Raw genomic sequence first — 4968 nt, forward strand, 5'->3', positions numbered from 1 at the left:
AGACTCTTTCTCCTGTTCCTACTGTCCTCGCCCACATCAACCAATGCTGCTATGACTCATCCAAGAGAAAATCTTTACTTAATTATTCACACAAAATGACTTAGAGAAAAATAAAAGGGGGGGGGTGTTATAGATGAGTAATCCTATGGTTGACTCTCACAATTAAGGGGTGAATATTAAATATATATATTAAGAGGAGTTTTGTAGATGTACAGTTATCCGTCCCCTCCCCCTTGCATTGTTATCACAGGATGGCCTCAGTAGTTGGGGCATTTGGGAGGGTCGGCTTTTTACTGTGGCAGCACCTGACCTCCAATCAAGGTGTAAGACAGTGATCTCTGCCACTGGACAGCGAAGAAGGCGTCAATTGACAAGACTTTGGGAGAGGCCAGAGGTGTAAAAGACAGAGCATCCATTTTGTAGATAAGCACATGGTGACTGAATTCTTTGTTCCCACTGCTCTATTCTTTTCTTTATTCAGTCTTCTTTTGTATTTTGTTAAGGTCTTAATAAATAATTTAAATTTTTGAAAGTAAAAATAGTTTCTCACATGCACTTGGGGAATGAGGGCAAGGTTGTCCACATTGGGTCAGCTCTCAAGGTACAACTTCTCTTACCTGGGCAGACCTCCTTAGGAGAGACCATGGATCAATATCAATCACAGAATGCTGCAATCACCTCTTGTATAATAGGAAAAGCAATAAAAGACACCCTTTAGGATAGGAATACATACTGCTTAGAAGTTCTTTGAAATATTTCTCCATAACTGTAAAAGGAAAAATTCCTAAAGAACTGCTCCAGACCAGAGGGAAACCAAGGCAGAGCCATGGTTTGTCAGGACTTCCTTGATCCTAATGAGCCCTGTGGTGCATTTGGAGCTGAGCCCTTGAACATCAGGGCCTGAGAGGAGATTGCACAAACCTTTCCAGGAGTCAAAGTCAGCGGTAAAACTCGAAGTGTCTCAAAGCATGAATGGGTCTCACTGATGTGATTACCAAACACAGGGTCCTAATGGACTCCATGGAAGAGAGAATTGGAGACCAGGATAGCACAAAAAACCTCTAAGAGATTCAGTGTAGAAAGAAAAATCCAAAGTACCTTAAAAACCTTGAGTATCTCAAAGTATTAATGAGCCTCACTGAGTGTCAGTACAAAGCTCTCAAGGGACTCGTTAAAGCAGATAATTGGGGCCATGATTGCACAAACCACACACAGAGTCTGTATCAAAAGTGAAACACCGAGTAGCTTAAAATAACTGAAGTACCCTGAAGCAATAATGAGCCCAGTGAGTGTCATTTCTGATAAAAGCTCTAAAGGGACTAATTAAAGAAGATAATTGTAGGCTGTGAGTGCACAGTCTTTCTCACAGAGTCTGTATCAAAAGGGAAACAAGTACCTTAAGTAACTTGAAGCATTAATGAGCCCCACTGAGTGTTGCTACTGACAAAGCCTCTCCAGGGACTAGTTAAAGCAGATAATTGGAGGCCATGATGGCACAAACCTCTCAGAGACACCAAGGAAAAAGCCAAACCCAAAGTCCTTCAAAAATCCTGCAGTTCCTGCAGGGAGCATGAAGGAGCCCCCAGGGCCATTTTGAGCAAGGCTCTCCAGGGACTCCTTCCAGCAGATCCTTGAGGCCACTGGGATGTGGGCTGGGGTCGGTGCTGAGGGCAGGACAAGGGGCTGACAGTGCCCAGCCTGGCTGGGGCTGTGCCAGGAGGCCCCAGTGCCTCAGGACAAGGTGTCTCCTCAGAGCCCTTGGTGGCACAGACCCTGCTACTGTGCCCCAGGGCACCAAGGCTTGGCTTCTCTTTGTCCCCACCTGTCATCACTGCCTTCAGTTCTCTGCTCTGCCTGGGGCCTGGGGACACTTCTTCAGTTGTATACCTCAGTGGGACCCATTAAAAGCCCAAGAAACTTTGGAGTTGGATTCTGACTTGGAGTTCTGGAGAGGTTCCTTCATCTCCCTCTCAGGGACTGATGTTCAGGGCCTGAGCACAAAGCCCCAGAGGCTCATTAAAGTCCATGTGCTGTGTCTGTGCTGCTGAGCTGGGCTGGGCTCCTGGCACAGAGGCAGCTCCTGGTAACCAAGCAGAGCTTCAAAAGCACATTTCTCTTGATGAGCAGGTTTTCTGCCAGCCCAGCAGGGCTGGGGCACTGCCTGCAGCCACCCCGGGCACAGCACAGAGGCACAGAGAGCTTCAATCAGTCAGGGCTGGGAAGGTGCTGAGAAGTGCCTGGGGCACAATCACTGCCAGCCCTTGGCACAGGAACCTCTGGCTGCAGGAAAATGCAGCTGCAGCACCTGCAGTGAACTCCTAAAGCTGAAACATCCCAATGCCTACAGACTCTGTGAGTGCAACTCTGGGTATTTCTGGTGCAGGGGAGGTGAAATGCTCGTGAAGGTCTAAAATGCTGAGGGGTTCTGATCAGTCATACAATATTTCCAAGATAAAGATTTTGGCAAAAAAAAGGACATTTCCTAATACTTTGTACTCAGTTTCCTACTAGTGGAGAATGGGAGGGAGGAGAGATAAATATTAAAGTTTGATTATGAATTTTGACAAATTCCTGAGACATCTGAACTGTCACTTTTAGTGATCAATAAGTTCACAGAGATTTGGGGTCTGTGAGTGCTGGCAAGGAGTGATCAGGCACAGGGAAACACCTGCAGGAGGGAAATCTCCAGGAAGCAGAGGGAAGATCAGGCAAGGAGAGAAAACAAAACCCAGCAATGCTGTGGCAGGGAGAGTTTAGAGATGCCCACAGGATCCCCTCCAGTGCAGCCCCTCCCTCTGAACAAGCCCCCTCCCTCCTGTGCCCCCAGCCAAGCCTCTGCCCTCAGGGCCGGGGCTTCAAGGCGTGCAGCCCCTCCTGTGCAGGCAGAGCTGCAGCAGAGCTGTGGGGCAGCTCTGCAGCCCCGGGCCCAGTTCCCTCTGCAGAACACAGGGCTGGGAGCAGCTGCCTGACACTGGGGGCTCTGGCAGGGGGCACAGCTGGCTCAAGGTGACGCTGTCCCCAGTGCCCGGCTCTGGGCAATGCTGTCAGTGCAGCCAGGGAAGGAGCTGCATCTCCCTCAATCCAATGCCAGCATAAGGACATTTGGGAGTCTCCCTGAGATTTCAGTCCAGGCTGGGAGCTTCAATCCAGGGTGCAAACCTGTCCTAGAGCATCTCTGAGTTATGAGATTGATGGGGAAAGGCAGAGGTGTTGTGACACAGAAAATGTTGCTGGGTTGGTGAAATGAGCAAAGTGAGTCCTTGGCTACAAATGTGGAGCTGGGCTGTGGTGGATGCATCTGCTCCCAGCAGTAGGTGGTGGCATTTTAAGGGAAGCATAAGAAGGTGGTCACCTTCCACCTGAGAAAGTTTAAAGCCCAAAGAAACTCTGAACAGGTCAGAATGACAGACCATCTCTCCTCAGTCTGCATTCATCTCCTTGACCCAGGGAACTCACTCTGTTCTCCCTGAGGGCCTCAGACATGTTTATGTTTTTATATCCAAAAACAACCAGCAGAGACATGGGGGGAGCTTATAAAGAAAACCTCAGAACTCTTAAACATTAAAGACCATTTCTGTGTGTTACCGAGGAGGATGTATGGGAAATGGCCTTGATTTTGTTTACAGGTACCTCCCCTAAGTCTTTACTGTCCTTTCTCCATGAACAGGTCCCCATGTGCAGCCCCAGCAAATGTCCAACAGCAGCTCCATCAGGCACTTCCTCCTGCTGGCATTGACAGACACGCGGCAGCTGCAGCTCCTGCACTTCTGCCTCTTGCTGGGCATCTCCCTGGCTGCCCTCCTGGCCAACAGCCTCATCATCAGCGCCGTAGCCTGCGGCCACCACCTGCACACGCCCATGTTCTTCTTCCTGCTCAACCTGGCCCTCAGCGACCTGGGCTCCATCTGCACCACTGTCCCCAAAGCCATGCACAATTCCCTCTGGGACACCAGGAACATCTCCTACACAGGATGTGCTGCTCAGCTCTTTTTCTTTATGTTCTTCATTGGAGCAGAGTTTTATCTGCTGACCATCATGTGCTACGACCGCTATGTGTCCATCTGCAAACCTCTGCACTACGGGACCCTCCTGGGCAGCAGAGCTTGTGCCCACATGGCAGCAGCTGCCTGGGCCAGTGGCTTTCTCTAGTCGCTGCTGCACACAGCCAATACATTTTCCCTGCCCCTGTGCCATGGCAATGCCCTGGGCCAGTTCTTCTGTGAAATCCCACATATTCTAAAGCTCTCCTGCTCCAAATCCCAACTCAGGGAAGTGGGACTTCTTGCTGTCAGTGCCTGTTCGGTATTTGGCTGTTTTGTGTTCATTGTTTTCTCCTATGTGCAGATCTTCAGGGCTGTGCTGAGGATCCCCTCTGAGCAGGGACGGCACAAAGCCTTTTCCACCTGCCTCCCTCACCTGGCTGTGCTATCCGTGTTTATCAGCACAGCCACATTTGCCTATTTGAAGCCTCCCAACATTTCCTCCCCATCCCTCGATGTGGTCCTGTCAGTTCTGTACTCAGTGGTGCCTCCAGCCCTGAACCCCCTCATCTACAGCCTGAGGAACCAGGAGCTCAAGGCTGCAGTGTGGAGACTGATGACTGCATGCTTTCAGAAACATTAAACTGCTGGGCAATATCTGCAAATAACTTGTAATCAAAGTCATCTTTGCTACTTCTTTTTGGCTAAACTGTGGAGGTTCTTTTCCTTTGTTTTATGTTTAAATATAGTCCAGAAAAAATGTCATTGTTTCTGCCATTTCCCTTTTTTTTTTTTTTCTCTCCAACTTGCCTGTGGCCACAGACTGTGTCAATGAGGGGCTGCACTCTGGGTGACTTTAAAGGAAATAAAGGAACTCCCAACCAAGTTTTCTGCAGAGATGCCCTTTTGTTGCCTTCTCTGGAGCTGCAGCAGCAATGTCTGTGTGCAGAGCTGGGGGCAGATCAGTGCTGGCAGAGCAGCTGTGCCC

At 49.4% G+C, this 4968-nt stretch overlaps 1 pseudogene; it reads left to right on the forward strand.

The window, feature by feature from the left end:
• The first annotated feature begins 220 nt into the window (after positions 1–220).
• On the forward strand, positions 221–4623 carry LOC131571866 (olfactory receptor 14J1-like; annotated as a pseudogene).
• The last annotated feature ends 345 nt before the right edge of the window (positions 4624–4968 follow it).

Source organism: Ammospiza caudacuta, unplaced genomic scaffold (genome assembly GCF_027887145.1).
Source record: "Ammospiza caudacuta isolate bAmmCau1 unplaced genomic scaffold, bAmmCau1.pri scaffold_39, whole genome shotgun sequence".
In the NCBI taxonomy this organism is placed as follows: Eukaryota; Metazoa; Chordata; class Aves; order Passeriformes; family Passerellidae; genus Ammospiza; species Ammospiza caudacuta.